Raw genomic sequence first — 21,936 nt, forward strand, 5'->3', positions numbered from 1 at the left:
AAAAAATCGCACAGGTGATCAAATACCACCAAAAGAAAGCTCTGTTTGTGGGAAAAAAAGGACGTGAAATTCGTTTAGGTACAGCGTCGCACGACCGCGCAATTGTCCGTCAAAGTCACGCAGTAAAAAATCGCAAAAAAAACCCTGGTCAGGAAGGGGGTAAAATCTTCCAGGGCTTAAGTGGTTAAAGTCAACCAAAGTTTCACTTTAGGCCTACCCTGTAAAATGGCATTTGGCAAATATGATTGGCTTTATGAAACAGCATAGAAAAGTTTTTTGACAACTAATAAATGAGACCAGATTGTTGTGTTGATTGTTCTGATACAAAAGAATAATATATAGACTGCTATTTCTGATGTCCTCCAGATAATGCTAATTGCCTGTCTGTTTTGCACATCCCGTGGTTTCAATAAGTTCCTATGTCTGAACTATAAAGATCGGGAATTCTGACTTGACCTTTAATGGCTGAATGCTGGTTTAAGATAGTGACTCAGAAGGTACTGAATGCAAAGGATGAGTATAACCGCCGGGAACTAGATTTCTGAGAAATAAGTCAGAAATGGAAACATAATATATTTCTCTCATGAGGGTTTCTTTTTTGATTATTTTAAAATTAAGAACTATGGGAAATGTACCAACTTTATTTTTTTTCCAGTGTACAAAACAAGCCAGCCAGCCCTATAACACAGAGTCAGCACTACAATAAGTGGTAAGAAACGAATGGCCATAGCCAGCATCGCAGGGCCTTCAATGCTGCCCTGTTACTGATATTTAATCTAGGCTTATGGTCTTTGTTGGACTAGAATGTTTACATTTCATTCAATCTGTCAACTTGTACAGACATAATGAACAACAACAGCACCATTAATAAGCAAAACTTCAACAGCCGGCATGTAGTCATCTGCAGCCTGATCTGATAACCATTTCAGAAAAGTAAAACCTAGTGAGAGAGCTTTCTGATGTGAGTGCGATAAAATCACCATAAAACTTTGTAGAGATCGATTTCAGTCTGTTAAATGATATATAAAAACTTCAGACTGGTAGTATATTTTCCAAAACCCAGACAATAATGTGTGTGCACTGGGGAGACAGCAGCAAAACCATATGCTGATGTCAGCTCATATGCCATGTGGAAAACAGTTATTTTCAGTAGGCACCAACTTAATGTTGGTGAGTAGAGATGGGTAAACGTCTGAAAAGTTCAATCTATTGTGGATCGGTCAAAGGGTGTAGCATAGAGCATACCTACACAATATGGTTGACTCACCTCTCTGTTTGCCCTCCTCCTTCAACGCTAAGGCTGGGTTCACACATGCAGCGGCCAAGGCTTACAGCAGGGGCTCCGGTGTGTCTTCGTTCACTGATTTAGGTGCAAATCAGGTCCGACATTCTGCTTGAATTCACACCTGATTCGGAGACAAAGATGCACAGGACCCTTTCCAAATGCGGACCACGGCCGCCCCGGAGGTGTGTGAACCGGCTCTATTGAGAGCCAGTCACACTCTCCTGTCATGTGGGGAAACCCGCATCCAATTCGCCTAAGTGTGAACCCAGCCTAACAGTTCAGAGCTGTCCCCCGCTGCCGCCTTCTCCAATTCCACTGAGCTTGTGTGCCTCCTCTTCAGCCATTGTGCAATCACTAATAATGTAACTCCTGTGTATGCACCCAAGACTTGCATCCCCTTAAGGGTCTTACAGATGCCAGAAATGTACACTGCACATACGCTACAGGCAGTGTACACTACAGAAAGAATGTTAGGAGTGAGCAGAGACAAAAGAGACATGCAAGTAAAGTTCCTCTTTATTTGTACTGCCGAGCATCAGTTTTCCACACCATCACTGGCCCAAACAAGAGTGCTGGGTGGGTAATGTACAGCCCATTGTATCAAGAATATTTCCCATGAATCAGTAATAAATAACTAAAGTATGATTGTCTATCTGTGATAGTTCTCATTTATCCAGATCATAGTATATCTAGTAGCAGTTAGTTACATTCAACTGGAATTGTTCTGCAATGTTGAAGACGTTTCGTAGCTCATCCAACGCATTTCTTCAGTGTCAAATGTCAGACACCTTGATTGGATCAAAGTGTTGATGCTACTTGCATGGGTATAAAGGCTGGGGTATTTTTCAGACACTCTTAAAAACGAAAGAAGTGACTTGAATAAGCTACAAAAATCTTCCAAGTTACAGAACAAGTCTAATTAAATGTGACTAACTATTACTAGATATGGGAATCTATGGGAATCTATGAGGAAATTAGCTCCCAAAACTGTAGTCCTTCAATTTCCATAATATCAAATTATATAATGCGGAAAGGATGCCTTTCCCATATAAATGCCACATGGGACATGTATAGCATGTGTGTATATCATTTGCTTTATCTGTGTTTATTGTTAGCAATGGAGAAAATATTTGCTAAATTTTTGTATATGTACAACAAAACCTGGATATAGCAGATGTTTGAAAAACTCTCTATTTTCAGAGAACTTGGCTGTCTTTCTTCACCACGAAAATAACTTTGCAAATTATGTTATTTGTCCTCAGCCAGTATATCTCCTATAACTTGCTATTCTAATTTGTCTTTATATTTTGTAATTGTGTTGCATTGCTGTCTCTATTGTGATATTGCAACAGCTCAGCATCCCTGGAGGTAAGTACAGCAGAGACCTGGGAGGGTGTACGGTGTTAGCACACCTTTACATTTTTTCCGTAAAGGTGAAGTAACATTTTAGCATAAGAATAAGGCTCTCTAATTCTGCCATGTCACTGTTTAGTTTAAATGTCATTGAATTTAGCTGAAATAATAAGAGGGGGAAATAGTCAGAAATCCAAGAAAGGATGGCATCATGGCGGGATAGTAGGCGGAAACCTTTCTAACCAAATATGGGAAGGAAGGAAGGGAAGGGCGAGCAGGGGCAGAGCTCAACCCCGGGAGAATGTCGATTGAGATGGAGGAGTGTAAATTGACTACCCTAGTAAAGGGGAAAGAGAGAACTAGGGCCCCACTGGGATGGAAAACGGGAGAGGGGAGGGGGGGAGGGAAGGGGTGGGGGGAAGGGGAGGGAGGGTAGAGGGGAGGGTGGGAGGATGGAAGTAGGAAAAACAACAACAAGAAAGCATCTTGCCCATAAAAACAAATACCTCTTGCACCTAAAGATGGATCATACTCTTGAAGAGACAACCCCAGGCAAATCTAGTAAATGAAAATGAGCGTAGTTAATTACTTATCATATAATGTACGAGGAATGAATTCACCCATAAAGAGACAAAAAATTTTAGGGGAAATTAAGTATCTAAAAGCAGATGTAATATTCCTGCAGGAGACCCATATTACACATGAATCAAATATCAGACTGTACTCCCATAACCACCCCACTTGGTTTTATGCAGGCACATTTAAAAAAAAATCAAGCGGAGTAGCTATTGGCCTCGCTAGAGGGACTAGATTTAATCTAGAAGACAGGTTGGCCGACCCGGAGGGTAGATATCTCTTCCTGAAGGTCCCCTTAAAACGTCCCGTTAAATGGTGAAGAGGTCACATTAGTAAACATCTATGGCCCTAACGAAGGACAAATAGCTTTCCTGGGGAAGATCCTAGGGAAGCTAACAAACTTTAAGAAAGGAGGGGTGATCTTGACCGGGGACCTCAACCTGAGCCTCGATCCAAAAATGGATAATACATCAAAAAACCAAAGGCGCTCGAACCACCAGACTAAGGAAATAAGGACAAAATTATATCAGAACCAACTAGCAGATATTTGGAGAATACTTAATCCTAAAGAGAGGAATTATACTTATTATTCAAGTATACACAAGACATATTCCAGAATAGACTACTTCCTTATAGAACACCGATGGATCGAGAAAGTCTCAGAGGCAAAGGTTGGGATTAGGACCTGGTCAGATCACTCCCCCATCTCAGTAAAAATAAAAATGGGGAAAGAACCACTTAGAAAGTCCACTTGGAAAATAAATGAGGAATTGATTAGAGACAAAAAATGGGGTAAGGAAATAGAAAAAGAACTGGAATTTTATTTTCAAATGAACGACACAGAGGAAACATCTAAAAATATAATATGGGAAGCACAAAAAGCATATATGAGGGGCATATTAATATCAAAAGGAGCACAAAGGGAAAAAGAAAGATCGGAAAAAAAAGATAGATTAATGAGAGAGATATATGAAATAGAACAAAAAAGAAAAAAAATAACAACAACAACAAGAAATAAAAAAGAATTAACCCCCCCGTTAGAAAGGAAAAAAGAAGATCTAAAAGAAATATTAGAACATAAAATTAGACAAGAATATAATAAAGTAGCGAGGGAGAAATATGTGGAGGGTAACAAGATTAGAAAAAACCTGGCAAGAATACTTAAAAAAAAAAAAATCAATAAATTTCATAGACAGAATTAGAAATAGAGATGGGGACTTGGTTCACTCAACCACTGAAATAGCAGGGGAATTCCAAAAATACTACGGTAATTTATATGCAGTAGGGGGAGTGGGCAAACAAGTAAACAGCCCGAATAGAGAGGAGAAGATTAAAAATTACTTGGAAAAAGCAAAAATTAAAAAAATAGAGAAGGAAAAAATAACACTCCTTGAGGCTCCAATTACGGAACAAGAAATAGAAAAAGCAATAAAAGACACTCCAATAGGTAAAAGCCCAGGACCTGATGGCTTCACCATCAGTTATTATAAACAATATAAAGACCTTTTAATCCCTAGGCTGAAGGGGTATATGAATGGCCTGGGCTCCCAATTTGATATGAGTAGAGAGGCACTCCTAGCTTCCATTATAGTTATCTTAAAAGAAGAGAAAGATCCAATGCTGTGCTCAAGTTATAGGCCGATTTCTCTCTTGAATGCCGATACCAAGTTGTTTACGAAAATACTAGCAACTAGGATCAAAGGGCTACTGGTGGACTGGATACACGACGACCAGACGGGCTTCATACCGGGCAGACAGGGAAAAGACAATGGGATTAGAACAATCCTATTGATAGATAAAAATGTTAAGAAATAGAGACCCAAGTTTGATACTGTCGATCGATGCTGAAAAAGCATTTGACCGGGTTAACTGGGAGTTCATGCTGAGAACCCTAGAGGAAATGGGCATGGGTCCCAGAATGATGGCATGGATAGGTACATTGTACAGTCGACCATCAGCAAAAATAAAAATAAACGGGACAATGTCCGAATCGTTCGACATGTACAATGGAACGAGACAGGGGTGCCCCCTGTCTCCATTGTTATTTGTGATATCATTGGAACCCCTGTTGGCAACAATAAGAGAATGCCCGGATATTAAAGGGGTGGAAGTTGGGGGAGTAGAGCATAGGGATGCGGCTTTTGCCGACGACCTGTTACTCTATGTCTCCAACCCGAGGATTTCCCTGCCAAACATAATCAAAATCCTTAAGCAATATGGAGAGCTTTCAAATTTAAAAATTAATCAAACAAAGTCAGAAATACTAAGTATCAAAATGAGCATTCAAGAGAGAAATGGGCTAAAAACGGAATTTCCTTTTATTTGGAGAAACGATGAGTTAAAATACTTGGGATTTAAATTAACACCAACATCAGAACAACTATATACAGCTAATTTCATTCCACTACTGAATGAAATAAAAGCAGAAATAAATAGACTAATCCCAAGAGCTATATCATGGATGGGTAGAATAAACATAATAAAAATGACGATCCTCCCAAAAATCTCATACAAGTTCCAAATGATACCAATCCAGATTCCAGAAGCATTTTTTAAGACACTTAAAGCACTAATAACTAAGTTTGTTTGGAAACACAAAAAACCAAGTATCAAATACTCAACACTAAGTAGAAGTAAAAATGAGGAGGGACTGGCACTACCAGACATTAAAAAATATTAGCAAGCTTCAATTATCTCACGGGTGATGGAATGGGGAAAAAAAGAAAGTAGGAAAAATTGGGTTAAAATGGAAGACACTATAAGTGGTACTAAACTAGGTAAAATTATGTGGATCCCACCAAAATATAGAGAATTGAAAAATGACACACACATTATTACACGACAAGCACTAAAAATGTGGGATTTAATATATAATAGAGGAAACTGGGAGTATAACTTACCACTAATACCACTACAGGACACAAAATTTTTTGCACCAGGAGAAGGAAAAGAACATGGAAATTGGTTAGGAGATGGAGATATAAGATTAAAAGACATAATGGAGAAGGGAAAAATACATACTCTATCTGAGCTTAAAATAAAGAAAATTAATTCGAACTTGGACGAGTGGAGGTATCGTCAACTTAGACATTTTGTAGCATCCCTCCCCCAACCAATAAGAGAAATAAATGATCTCATTCGAACAAATATGCACATCCGAAAAAAATAAGAATAACATCTCAAATATTTACAAAATTCTGAATAGGGTTGAGCAGCAGGTGGGCTCCCCAATGTTGGAGAAATGGGAGAGCGAACTAGGGGCTCAAAGGGTGGGACTCCAGTGGGACAAATGCATTAGGTTGGCCCATAAATCCGCGATAGATATCAGTACGGCGGAAATGAATTACAAATTGCTCTCCAGATGGTATAAAACCCCAGATAAAGTGGGGAGATACCATCTGGAGACTTCAAAACTCTGCTGGAGAGGTTGTCAGGAAATGGGAACAATGGCACACATTTGGTGGGATTGCCCAAAAATAAAGATATATTGGAAGGAGGTTCTTTCATTAATTAAAAGAATTACCAATATAGAGGTTAAAGAAGATCCATGGATATGTCTTTTCCACGGGACGACAATGTCGCTTAAACTTTATAAAAAAACCTTAATCCCCCACCTGCTTAACTCAGCGAAAAGCTTAATTCCACTAAATTGGAAGAAAACAGAAGCTCCTTCATATAAAGATTGGATATTACGGGTGGAGAAAATAAGAAAACTAGAACTATTGAGACCCTGGGGAGAACAGGATCAAGAGTATGAAAACAGAGTAGAGATTTGGGAGGTATGGCAAGACTATAAAAAGGAGAATAAAGGGCTTATCAATTGTCTTCCGAAAGAGGGAGGAGAGGTGGGGAGGGGGGTAGGGGAGGGCAAAAATTAAGATTGGTATATGCACATAGCTATATCCCCCCAATTAAGAACAAGTATTAATGTATTAATAAATTTTGTATGTTGAAAATCTTTAATAAAGAAAATTAAAAAAAAAAAAGAAAATAAGAGTCACTTTTTTTGAGTACCAGTATGCTTATTCCAATAGGTTAGCTTTGTGACTTGAGCCTAAGGCTTACCAACAAGTATATAGTGCAAGGGCCTACCTGACTGGATACATATAGATTTGATATTATACATAGTTTTAGTAAATGCAAACTCATTTTACATAATTTTAGTAAATGTGAAGTTGGTTGTGAAGAGATTATAAGGTAAGATTGTAACATGTGTGGGTTAAAATTAAAGTGTATGAGAATCTCAGAATTCCGAACTAGAGTTTTGTAAGGATTTTATACAACATTTACTATTTTTATGGCTTTTTTTTCCATATAAATCCATGTCTACTTTATTGTTGGGGCAGCAACTTATCTAGTAACTTTTACACATACCTTGCATACCCAATTTTCATATCACTTTATCAATATGGTTTGTTTTTTTAATGGGGACCTGTTATGGGGATTGTAGCCCTGGTCTCCAGTGCTGGCAAAGAGTAGCGGCTGCATGAATCTGGTTGCCAGTTTCATTGTTTCTGCTGCTGTCCTTACTCGTGTTTTCAAATTAGGGCCTCATGCACGCAGGACATTTTGCAAACTCTCCTAGAAGCCTTTCCTCCTGGCAGCAGCATTTTGGCAGAAAAAAAGCCTTACACTTGTAAAAGTGTGTAACGCGTTTAGGCCTGTTTACAGTCGTTAAGTGCTTGGGCGGTAATTTATTTAATTAGCCAGAATAAACATTTATTTTGGCCTCTGAAATAAGTTAAAGCTCCAGGGCTGAAGGCAGCTAGTGATAATGTGCGCTTAGACTCGTTTAGATGCATTTAGAAGCGTCAAGCGTGTTTTTGGCAAAACTCTGCTGCTCCTTGACACACCTACCTCTAAATGCATCTGCTATTAAACTCCTCTAAAAGGCTATGTGTGCATAGACATATAGGCTAACATTCAGGGGCATTTTGAGGCAGGAAAAAAAAAAATGCCATATTCCCCTAGGAGCAGCTGGAAAAACGTCCATCATGCATGAGGCCGACAGATTTTTTATTGCCTGTAATTCTGCCTCACACACAGAGGAAGAGAATGTAGACTGCTGATGTAAATGCTGGGAAGAACTGAAGTGTGGGGCAGGTAGTTCCATACAGACTAAGCCTGCTTCGTGGACTGAGCAGAGGAACTACAGAACCCAGAATCACTGGAGTTCTGAGGAGAGGAAAAGTAGGAGGCTTGTCCCAGGGCTCAGGGGGTTACAAAGAGGACATAAGAGGAGAGAGAGTGTGCGTCTGGTTGCTGCTGAGTTGGTTACCACAGCATCTGTGACAGAGAGGTGATGGCAGAGGACAGTCCCTGATACCTGAAATCATCACTGTCGCTCCCTGCCCAGTTGTTGAAAAAAATACTGCAGAACCCATCTGTTTGGGCCCCAACATGCTGGCCAGCAGGGAAAAGGGTTAAAATAGACTGCCAAATGATAATTGTGGTAGTTTTCCCTTTAGAAATGATTACTCCTAGCATACGGTTTGGGGAAAGTGCTATATTCCATTTGTTTTTCACCAATCGTACATCTTAATTGTCATTGTTTTCCTTTTTTGGCGAACATTTACTACTGTTTCTTTTTCTTAAACCTGTAGGGGTACTGTATAAATTTGCAGTAATTATTCCTCCTTTCGGCTCAGGTATTCCAGAGTGCCTGATGCTACTTGAGCCCTATGTGGGAAATATGTGATCTTTAATTATTGACATGGCTGTCTTGTTGATCAACCCTTCCTAATAATGGATCCAGAACAAGTATGTATGTCAGGAGTTCTGACCTTACTCTCCTGCCACTGCTTTGTTTACATTTAGCATGTTTGCAGTCTGCACTGTACAGTTTAATGAGCAACATATAACCAGGATAGAAAACAAGGTTGACAACTGTTCCACACACCTGTTTGTTTTAATGTTACCAGTGCCAGAAGTCTTATGCAGTCCGGCCTGGCAAGGGCGTACCTAGATAATTTGGCACCCGGGGTAGAGCCTATATCTGGCACCCTCCCCAATTTTAAAATGTAAAAACAACCACAAAAATTTGTAATGTTTTTATGAATATTTATTGCACAAATTTGTAAGCGTTAGGTCAAGTTGAAAAAAAAAATGCAAAATAAATTATTAACTGGTCTGACTGTGGCTGACTGTGGCTGGCTGTGGCTGGCAGGCCCTGACTGAGCTGGCAGGCTGTGGCTGGGCTGGCTGTGGCATGCAGGCCCTGGCTGGGGTGGTAGGCAGGCTGGCTTCACACTTTCCTACACGTCAATAGCCTTCTGCCCTATTAATGAGCGATCGCATGGTCCCTGTAATTTAATTGACTTTAAGACAAACAGAGAGGATCCTTCCGCGCACTGTTTGCCTTAAAGTAAATCCCAGCAAGTGCAGAGGGAGCTACAAGAAGAGTGGGCTGAGCTATGTGTGAGGGAAAGTCCCACAATGTGGTGTGACCTCTTGCCTAGCCTCCAGGAAAGACACCTACACAGCATCAGTTGTGAGAGTCCCCTTAGCCATCTGTACTTGTTATAATATTGCTTGCTGGCTGCCCTAAGACTATGATGCCATTTCACAAAATCTGCCCAGGACATTGTATTGTATGAGCATGCCCGTATGGATTATAAATACTCTCACTTTGAGAGTGAGAGCTCCAACAAAAGTTTAAGCGTCCCACCACCGGCAAACTTTAAATCAGTTCCTCCACTGGCAATTGGTGTAGATAGGGACGAGGCAATATAAAATGGGACACCTCGCTATTGACTCTCCTAATAATGTGGGGATTCTCATCACTAATTTTGCTGTTTAAAAGGTAACTCCACTTTTGTAGGGAAAAAAAAAATAGCAAATAAAGTAAAAACATAATAGTGTATACAATCGTGACACAAATCATATTGTAATTGAATGTTATAAAAAATTACCTTTCCTTTTCAATCTGCAGCTGTTGACATTTTCAGAAAATGCAATGCAATATGGCTACCTGGAGCTGTTCTGTACACAGAATATGTACTGACCACACCCCAGAAACATAATTTCCTGCTTGTGTGATTGGCTCACCAATTTTCCCAGAAGTCTGCCTAAGAGATAAGTCAGATTTCTGGCATCCCCTGCAAAAAAATATTAATTTTTGGTGAGATATTTCCAATAGGAACACGTCTAAAGGTATGAGTGAAAAAATGAAAGTGCGCTGATTAGATATTGAGAAGCTGCTACCTTAGAGCTTAATAGTGAACTTGATAGGGATGGGTGTATCAGGTGCACTAATCAATAAGGTGATGATTGAAAAAAATCTTTTGCAAGGTGCAAACAAGGGAAGGATTTTAAACAAACCAACCGTGTACTGAAAACATCAAAAATAAAGGTGTACAACAAAATGTGCTAATGAGTAATGACATTAGAAGGGTTGCATAAAACACAAACATTAAACCACAGCAATCACAGTGAAAACATCAATGTGTGTCTCAGGTGTGCATGGTGATGTATAGAGTCCCAAGTGATATATAAAAATAGTCCAGTTAAATTTGTTGTGATGAAGCCTTAAACAGAAGAGGTGAAGATCACGTGACTAAATTCAATGTCCCACCACCAGCGTAGCTTCTTACCAAAAAGATGAGAATTTAGGGCATATATATAAGTGATTCCGCTCCAGAGATCAAACACTAAAAAGGTTGGGAAGATGTGACCCCTAACACCATCCAAGAGGAGTGGGGATGTTGAGCCTCTTACCAAATCAATGAATGGGTAGAGCTGTAAATCAACAGACACTTCTCCCTTCCAACACGGTAGGTGATGGGTCGGTCTCTGGTGGGTATTCGCTGTTCTTAACCTAACATAATGGGGAATGTGTTCCACATAGGGTGATTTCAATGCGAGCATTTTCTCATCTAAATGTAAGTGTGATTCTTTAAATTTAATAAAATGTTAAAAGATAATGCACCATTGGCGGTTCCTTTCTTTCCCCACTTATATTGAGGTTAAGAACAGCGAATACCCACCAGAGACCAACCCATCACCTACCTTGCAAAACGTCTAAAGGTATGAAGGCCCAGCAGCTTTTCTCATTAGTGCCCTGCAACTGCCACAGCTGATAGATACTTATGAAACCACTCCCATTAGACCCACTCAGCACAGGAGAAGAGGAACACACAGGGATTTTTTCAGAATAACAAAAGGTAGGAATCTGTCCGCCCCTGATTATAGACCTACTAAAGGGAACTCGGGATGCTTTAAGGACCACCATTAAGGATCTCACCAACTCAATTACGGATTCCAGGTTGTCAGAGAATACTGTGACTATACTGCAAGACATCTTTGTATGCTTTATACCGAGCGTATTGTGGTAAGTAGAAAACCACAGGGGGATCATCCCCATCCACGCACACAGTAAGCACAGGAGCACCTTATCTGCACTTTGATGGACTTTATATGGACTATATGATTTAATATGAATTTGATATTTTATGTATGAATTTGAAGTATTTATTACGTGATCTTGCGAGATTTGCACGGTATACTTTGCACATGTTTGCACATTGGCACAAGTTTACATATTTATTTCACTATTTTTACTTGTTGTTTTAAGCAGCGCTGCAACGTTGGGTTCACATTATTTTAAAGAGCACTAGCACTTTAATTTGCAGCAAGCAGCTTGTGATTGCACAGACACTTTTCCAATTATTTATTTATCTATTTGCACAATACCATAAGCGCAAGGTTATACCGACATACATACTTCCAATAGGAAAACGTCTAAAGGGATGCAGGCCCAGCAGCTTTTCTCATTAGTGCCCTGCAACTGCCACAGCTGATAGATACTTATGAAACCACTCCCATTAGACCCACTCAGCACAGGAGAAGAGGAACACACAGGGATTTCTTCAGAATAACAAAAGGTAGGAATCTGTAACAAAGTTTGTTAAAATCCATCTAATGTAAATAGATCACCCAGAGGGGAATGTTTTTTTCTCAACAAAAGTGGAGTTATGCTTTTAAGCTAATCAATTTTTTCCCCGTTTATTTAACCTAGTGTATAATGGCTGGGCCCTCAACAAACTATATAAAGACTTACTGTACAGCATTTACTAGTATTCTATAACGTGTCTACTCTACTGTGATCAGATCTATGTCACCATCATTCTGTTTGCAGAGCTTGTCCTTGCCCTAATACAACTTCTTGCATTATTGGTGTGTTGGTAAATGTCGGGTTCATTTCAGGACAGGTCACCACTGGAGGACAGCAGAAGGAACCAACATCTCAGGAAGCTCGTTCAGGAGTCAGTGCTACACATACATGTGATTTATTTACCAACTGCATAATCACCAGAGACCGCAAACCCTCAACATACAGAGAAATGGATGGAAAAGGTAAAGAGATAATATTGCTAAAGTTGGTTGTTGTCTCTTGGTATATTTTAAAAAAGCCATAATATCCTAAATGCGTGGCTATCCTTTAAAGCAATTATAGATGTTTGGCCAGAGTTCAGGCATTTTTTGAAGGGCAATGTTCAGGTACATTGGGAAAAGGCAAGCTCAAAAAATAAGGTCTTAGTCATTGAGTAAAAAGACTGGAGACTCAAATACTGAGAACTAGCCACACAGAAAATGTACACTGAAGATTTAATAGAAGTGAAACAGTGAAAAAACATCAAGGAGTTAATGTCTTAAATTGAATTGCGTAATGATATAATCCTGTTTTAATATTCTCAGAGAGAACTTGCCGACCTTTGTTATTCACACTGACAAGTGAAATGCGGTAGACAAGGACATTGTATAGGTTATGGGTAATTAGTGAATATATCGTGATAACTTGTATCTTGGAAACCAAAGCATCCCAGATGTATGTAGAATGACTCGAGCCTGACAGCAAAACATAGCATGCAACAATTAGGGGCTTCTGAATTTATTCAAATTAATCCCGTGGGAATAACATGGCCTGCAGTCTATACTTTTCTGCTCAAAACTTACAGAAACATGTACGGGGGTGCTTTAAAGCCCAGCTCCAGTAACATGTTTCTTTATTCTTTTTTTACATTTGGATAGACCGCAAATGCACTAGAGCATCTGCATGTTTATTTTTAATTTTTTGCTGTGTTGCTGGGTGAGATTTCCTCTAATATCCAATTTTCTTGTCACTGGTACAGGAAGTTAGGAAAAATATTTTAATTTTAAGTCTTCATTGTTGTTGATCTGTACACCCAAATCAAAAGATTTCCCTCAATGTCCTGTTTTAGAACCATCTTTTGCAATAGGATTATCTTTGCAGTTGGGACAATTTATGCAATTACTGTTTTACCCAAATAAAAAAAATAAAAAGGTTTTGGCTGGGATTTAAGATACTAACATACCAGCATGGTGATGCTATTTGAAGTAGTGTTAAAAAGGGGCAGGGAGACAAAGACCACAAGTGGCCAGCTCGGAGTAAGCACATCTCTCTTTACGTTTCTGCAACTAAGACCACAGCAAGCGCATCACTCTGCTACAATGACAGAGAAAGCCCCCTAAATTATTGAAGTGTGGAAGCTTAGAGGGAGAGGCCATGACTGCACCAGGCTTTAACAGAGTTGACCTAGATTGCTTGTGAGTATTTGGCTGCAGTAAGACTAGACACTATGAAATTCCGAGGTTATGGCCTATTAAAAAACTGAGAATGACCCTGAATCACATAATCTCATAAAGGGCTACCACTTTTATTGGTATTCAGTTCAGATATCAAGTTCTGTGCTTTAAAGCCACATTTCTGAAGGAGTCAGATGTTTTTAAACACTTTCTTTAGCTGATCGACACAAAACATTATATATGTATTTTGGTCATTTTACAACATAAAAACATAGAACAATTGTACACTTATATAGTTATACTTAGCCAGTTGTTGAACTGTTGTTACGTTTGTTTGTTATAGTGGTTGTAAATCCTCACATATACCCAGAGAAGTGAATTGTCTTGTTTATCTGCAGTCTTCTCTTTTTTACATCCCTTCAAAAGTGCTGAATTTAGATAAAATCCTTCTTCGTCCGTCAGGAGCACAGAGGAGGGAGTGGGGAGCTACAATTAGAGCTCTTGTACATTGTGTGAGAAGTGATTGGAGAAAAGGGTCACACCCCCTTCACACATTGCACAGGAAGGAAGGAACGATGTAGAGCTGTGTTGTGAATAGACAAGCTATGTGCTGAGCTCCCTTCCCCATTTTATCTCTGGTGTCGGGATAACTTGTCAGAAGTTATACATGCTAATAATCAGTGCTTTAAGTGGGGGCGGTATGCACTGGTACTCAGTACCGCCACTTCCAAATATGGCTCTTGAGCATACCGCCACCTCTCCCTGCGCCTTAGCGTACCAGTACGCTAATTTTGGACATCCGCGCCCTCAATTGCCCCCCCCAAGAATATTTCCCACTCCAGAGCCAGACCAGTCACCACCAGTGAGTCCCCCTGCTCCGGAGTCCCAGTCCAGGCCAGGGGGGGGGGGGTGCTCTGTGGGGACCCTGATGTCGGAATATAATATAAAGAGGTTGGGGGAGACCTAGTTTGGTAAACCAATGTTTTTGAGGCAGGATGATGAGGAGGGGGAATGATATAATAAGGGGGTTTGGGGGGAAAAGATGATAGAGAATAAAAAGGGGGGGGAGGAAGTTGAAGAGAATGGTTGGGTGTGAAATGAATGGGGATATCTCTGGCCTTCAAGACCTGTGGAGTAGGGTTTTGTAGTCAGTGAGCAACCAATATTCAATATTCTAGTGTAAAATGCAACTTATGCCAATAGAACCAGGTTTTTGTTAAATGTCCCTCTTGATGTTTTAAAGAGAAATGGGGTGTCTTTTTTTATTTATAGATTATATACACCTATTGACCAATAGAGGGGGGTTGGTATCTTTCCATTTTATCCTGCATACAGGTTCTCACTGTGTTGAAAAATGAATTGGAGTGAGTCCTTATATTATCCTATAGGAAGAAGATAGGTATTACTGCCAGTACATATTTGATATTTGATTTTTGATAGATTCTGAAAAAACATTTAGAAAGTCAGTGCAGCACCATGCTCAATAATCAAAGTTTCAGCTTTTCAGTGACCTCTCACAGCATACCCTATCAATCAAAGATAAACTGCCGCTGTAGTTATATACACCGCACAGATTTACGAAAAAAAAACTTCACTGCAGAGTTCTACTTGCTGGCATTTGGACAAAAACACATACAGTATCCCACAAAAGTGAGTACACCTCTCGCATTTTTGTAAATATTTTATTTTATCTTTTCATGTGACAACACTGAAGAAATGACACTTTGCTACAATGTAAAGTAGTGAGTGTACAGCTTGTATAACAGTGTAGGTCCCCTCAAAATAACTCAACACACAGCCATAATGTCTAAACCGCTGGCAACAAAAGTGACTACACCCCTAAGTGAAAATGTCCAAATTGGGCCCAATTAGCCATTTTCTTCCCCAGTGTCATGTGAGTCATTAGTGTTATAAGGTCTCAGGTGTGAATCGGGAGCAGGTGTGTTAAATATGGTGTTATTGCTCTCACTCTTATACTGGTCACTGGAAGTTCAACATGGCACCTCATGGCAAACCACTCAACTCTCGGGGGATCTGAAAAAAAAAGAATTGTTGCTCTACATAAAGATGGCCTAGGCTATGAGAAGATTGTCAAGACCCTGAAACTGAGCTACAGCATGGTGGCCAAGACCATACAGCATTTTGACAGGACAGGTTCCACTCAGAACAGGCCTCGCCATGGTTGACAAAAGAAGTTAAGTGCACATGCTCAGCATCATATCCAGAGGTTGCCTTTGGGAAATAGATATATGAGTACTGTCAGCATTGCTGCAGAGGTTGAAGGGGTGGGGGTTAGCCTGTCAGTGCTCAGGCCATACGCCGCACACTGCATCAAATTGGTCTGCGTGGCTGTCATCCCATAAGGAAGCCTCTTCTAAAGATAATGCACAAGAAAGCCCGAAAACAGTTTGCTGAAGAAAAGCAGACTAAGGACATGGATTACTGGAACCATGTCCTGTGGTTTAATGAGACCAAGATAAACTTATTTGGTTCAGATGGTGTCAAGCATGTGTGGCGGCAACTAGGTGAGGAGTACAAAGACAAGTGTGTTTTGCCTACAGTCAAGCATGGTGGTGGGAGTGTCATGGTCTGGGGCTGCATGAGTGCTGCCGGCACTGGGGAGCTACAGTTCATGAATGCGAACATGTAATGTGACATATTGAAGCAGAGCATGATCCTCTCCCTTTGGAGACTGGGCCGAAGGGCAATATTTCAACATGATAATGACCCCAAACACACCTACAAGACGACCACTGCCTTGCTAAAGAAGCTGAGGTTAAAGGTGATGGACTGGCCAATCATGTCTCCAGACCTAAACCTTATTGAGCATCAGTGGGGCATCCTCAAATGGAAGGTAGAGGAGCGCAAGGTCTCTAACATCCACCAGCTCTGTAAAGTCGTCATGGAGGAGTGGAAGAGGACTCCAGTGGCAACCTGGTGAAGCTCTAGTGAACTCCATGCCCAAGAGGGTTAATGCAGTGCTGGAAAATAATGGTGGGCACACAAAATATTGACAATTTGGACTTTTTTACTTAGGGGTGTATTCACTTTTGTTGCCAGCGGTTTAGACATTAATGGCTGTATGCTGAGTTATTTTGAGGGGCAGCAAATTGACACTGTTATACAAACTGTACACTCACTACTTTACATTGTAGCAAAGTGTCATTTCTTTAGTGTTGTCACATGAAAACATATAATAAAATATTTACAAAAATGTGAGGGATGTACTCACTTTTGTGAGATACTGTATATGAAATCCACTCACTTTTTGAAACCATGATCTTCCAGGCATAGTAACATGATCCGTCCCAGCGTTGTAATAAGATAAAAAATAATAAGATAGAGCATTAAGCCACTCACATAAGCACCATATCTGGAGTAGTTCTAAATACCACAGTGTACAAATTGCCCCAATACTTTTTTTTTTTGCAATATTTGGCTGTAATTTGAACAATAAAAGTAATTTTATTAACACTTAATTTCAAAAAGGCTTGTGTTGTGATTATATAAATTGTATCTTTACCAAAAGTGGAGTTACCTTTTAGGGAAAAAAAACTAAGTTCAAGAGATTATAAGCAGAAAAAAAAAACGAGTAGAGTGTCGTATACCTACTAGAGGGGTCAATTTGTTGAACCAGACTCTAAATCATTTTTACAACACAAGTGTTGAAACAAGATGGAATAGGTAAGCTGAGCACAGGCTGAACGGGGAACCTTGAAAAAGCCATGATATTTTCCTTCTGGGGGTATTCTTCTTTTGAAGCATTTTGGCTGACAGAGGGTTTATAATGTGCACTATATCTTGTTTTTTTTATTTTTTATTTTAAGTTAGCTGTCCCTGAACTCAGAGGTCTCCTTTTCCTGGAAATCATCACCCAGGTGCATATGTTTTTTACAAGATTAGTGGGAGTGCATGCCTGTGAAGTGAGGTGAATTTCTACATCTATCTGTATGTAATGTGAAAATAAATGACATGGGAGTTTCTAAGCCCCAGGAAGTAGATCCATTCTGTTTTATTGTATGTTACTAAATTTATTGTACACAGACATAACTGCAGTAGGGGCCGAGGTCTGATGGAAATGGTTCAAAGTTCTTTGTTAAATACTACTAAAAAGGTATTAAAACGATATACATGAGTAAAATGAATACATATATTTTGTCCTAAAGCAGGCTCGGAAGCCTGCAGGTCTCTTTTAAGCATCTGCAAAGTTAAGTTATGCCATATACTATATTTAAAATATCTGAGAACCCACCAAGTTGAGAGGTGAGAGATGGCAATCTGGTGGCTTGCCTCATGGAATGTAAATATGGGCACGTAAGATATAGATGGGCCAAGAATACCCATTTGAAATGGTTTGGGTATCTTGTAAAGGCCATCTTTGGAAAGATTTTATTGTGAATTTTCCAAAAACATCTATTCTACATACAGGAAAAGACCTTAGATGGACCAAGTCAGGATTATGTAGATAGTTTGGCTAACTTCCATTGTAACTGTCTGAATAACTATTACTAGAGCTAAAGGTGGCCTTCTTATCCTGTTCCCATGATTTTTCAAAGCAACATAATCGTTTACCCACATGTCTGGTAATTGTGTGAGTTTCCTCCTTTTAACTTTTAAAAGCAGTATAGACTCGAACGAATGGCAAAATCTTACCTCTGTGCAAAGCATTAGTAAGACCTCATCTTGACCATGCAGTTCAGCTTGGACACCAGTTTGCAGTTGTGGAACTGGAGAGAGGGCAGAAAAGGGTAAATAAACTATTTAGAGGCATGGGGGAATATAGCCATGAGGACAGATTAACTGAAGTGAATTTTTTCTCGCCTGAGAAGAGCTGATTAATGGGGGTCTGATCACCTTTTATGACTATATAAATAGTTCATATAAAAAATGTGGTGGAAAGTTGTGAATTTTAAGGTTTTTGCAAATGACAGTAAGGTAATATTTGTGTTTGGAAAAAAATTATTTAACTAAAAGGAGAAGCTTCTTGTCATAGATTCCTCCATCCACACAAGCAATGTGGGGCAATTTATTTTGACAACATGAATCTCTGTTGTCAGAAAGAACTGATCAGCAACTTTTTTGCAAAATACCATTTAACAGAAGTCGATCTAACTTTTGACTTCTGTCAAACAGGAATGGCTACACACAGAACAGAATTTGACCGGTCCCTGCTGAACAAACATTTTTAGCCATCTATGGCCAGCTTAAAGCCTAGTACACACGCAACGAATTTCCGCTGACCGGTCGTCCATCTTTTGTCCAGAGTGGTGTTTTGTTGGTTGGAATGTGCCTAGACTGCACACGAATTTTCTCGCAAGACAAAATTCTACTTCAGAAGTGATGTCATGTGTTGGTTTGCTTTCTTTGTGTTCTTTCTTCTCTGAGCATGCCTAGTCTTGCTCATTAGATTTTTCCCTGTCGAAATCTGTACTGACTGCACGAAAATCGGACGTGTTTTGACGGAGGACAAAAATTTTATAGCCTGCACACCAGATTTTTTTCGGCCGAAAAGCCAGAGTCGGTTGTCGGAAGCATCATACTAACAAGCCGAAAATCGGCAGATCGGTCTTCGGACGAAAATTCCTGGCTGAATTTCGACTCGTGTGTACGGGGCTTAAGACAGTGTCCCCTCTGTGATTTGCAGCAGCACTACAGGACACAGGAGGCCAGCAGAGGGAAAGACCTACTGCTCTGGAGAATAGAACAGGTGAGTGTGACACTATTCACAATATGAGCTGTTTCCAGCCATAAATGTAAATTATTTTTAAATCAGGCTGGATGTGTTTCTAAATGCACAAATTATACCTGGCTATAAACATTTAGAAGGAAAATACCCCGTAGAATGTTGTTCCACCAAGTATCTGATTGTCTTAAGAGATCAGAAATAATTTTTCCCTTTTAGAGCCAATTGAACCATACAAGGGATTTTTTATTCCTCTGGAACAGCTGTGGATGCAGGTTTTTTATTAACCTATTTTGGCATTTGTAAATACTGTATATGTAAACTAATTTTACATTTTGCGTTCGTATTCATTATTTCTTTCTCATTTTCTTCTCTATTAACCGGTTGCCGACCGCCGCAAGACTATATACTGCGGCGGTCAGCCCCGGCCAGGCAGAGTGACGTATCGGTACGTCACTCGCCTGTCACTGACTTGCGAGCCTATCGCGGGCGGGCGCGCGCCCGCCGCGGCTCGTTCACAGGCAAGTCAGTGCGTGTGACCGGCGGACTCGATGTCCGCCAGTCACACTGCGATCGCTCCTGTGAAGGGAGAAAGACAGAGCAGCTTGTGTAAACAAGCTGCCTGTCAGTTCTCCCTGTGTAAAAGTGAAGATCTGTCCGTTCTACTATGTAGAATGGTGGATCTTTGCTTTTACACCAATAGGAATGTCCCTACACAGTTAGAAGCACGCCCCTAGGACACACTTAACCCCTCCCTGTCCAATAAAGTTAACCCCTTCCCTGCCAGTGTCATTTTTGCAGTAACAGTGCATATGTATAGCACTGATTACTGCAGTAATGTCACTGGTAACCCCAAAAGTGTCAAAAATGTCAGTCAAGGGTCCGATCTGTCCGCCGCAATGTCGCAGTACCGAAAAAAAAATCGCAGATCGCCGCCATTACGCGTTAAAAAAAAAAACACCAAAAATGACAAAAATCTTTCCCTTTGTTAGTAAACGCGATAACTTTTGCGCAAACCAATCAAAATACGCTTTTTGCGATTTTTTTTACCAAACATAGGTAGCATAAAACAAATTGGCCGAAAAATGTTAAAAAATTTTGATTTTTACTTTTTTTTTGGGGGAATTTCATATAAAAAAATGTGAAAAATATTGTTATTTTTGCAAAATTTACGCTCTTTTTTTGTTTATAGCGCGTGATCAAAAAATCGCACAGGTGATCAAATACCACCAAAAGAAAGCTCTGTTTGTGGGAAAAAAAGGACATCAAATTCGTTTAGGTACAGCGTCGCACGACCGCGCAATTGTCCGTTAAAGTCACGCAGTAAAAAATCGCAAAAAAACCCCTGGTCCTTTAGCAGCCAAATCCTCCGGGGCTTAAGTGGTTAAGGTTTGCACAGTCTTTTTCACCTGCTTCCTCCATTTACCTTGGAGTAAACCTTGACTCAGCCTTCATCGTCATTCCAATCATCTTAAACATTTTAGACTCCAAATATCTCCTCAGAAGGTATACTTGCACATGTAAGGTAATTGTCTCCTGTGTATTGTGTTTGTACTTGTCTTTGGAGGTCAACTCCTCTTGCCCTAGTTTACCTACCTTGATACCGAGCATTACAAGGCCATCAGTTCAGTAGTTTGTACAACTCTTAGGGCAGAAATTCTTACTATACTATACCATATTATACTATACTATACTATACTATATTATGATATATTTCAAACCAAGGAGAAACTTTTTATGTCAGATTATTTTCTACTCTCAGAGACATTTATAGAAAAAAAGGAAATAAGACTAAAAAGATTTTGGCAAAAGAGCAGAGTGAACCAAATTGTACAAGGTATACAAATATAAATGTAAAAAGGGACATTGGGAGTTTCCTTAAAGTCCCAGTAATCATAAAGCAAATCTCTGCCCTTCTTAAGCCAACCTGAATTAAAGCAACAAGAAGATCTATCCCTGAACTTTCCAAAGGACCAGCACGAAGAGTTGACAGACCTCAGGTATACAGTCCACTATTCTCCTGCTAATACTGATGTGTTTTGGGAGTCCCCATCCTTTCACCATAAGTTGCCTTTCACCATAAGTTTCCAGTAATAATAAATGCCACCAGCATATACAGAATAATTAATAAAAAAATAACATTTGCACACATACAACTAGTTTCAATTTGCCTGAAAATACTAGAAATTCCAGCTGAATGACAATAACCTTGAGATGACTTGTGTGCAAATGTGAGTAATTGTAGTCAATTACTTCTGGTTATTATACATATTGAATAGTTGGAGAATTATGCACAAAGCATTCTTTGATTTTATAACATGCTCAGGGACACCATGTGTGAAGTTCTAAAGCTGCAGTACAAACTGTATTTCTCCAGCTTTGGCCTTACCTAATTTAAACAATATGTGTAACTTGAATGGCTGACTCTTAATAGAGCATGACATTGAACAAGGGTAAATTGGCATTTGTGCATCAGAATCTGAAATCACACAGG

Source organism: Pelophylax lessonae (genome assembly GCF_965119305.1).
Source record: "Pelophylax lessonae genome assembly, chromosome: 9".
In the NCBI taxonomy this organism is placed as follows: Eukaryota; Metazoa; Chordata; class Amphibia; order Anura; family Ranidae; genus Pelophylax; species Pelophylax lessonae.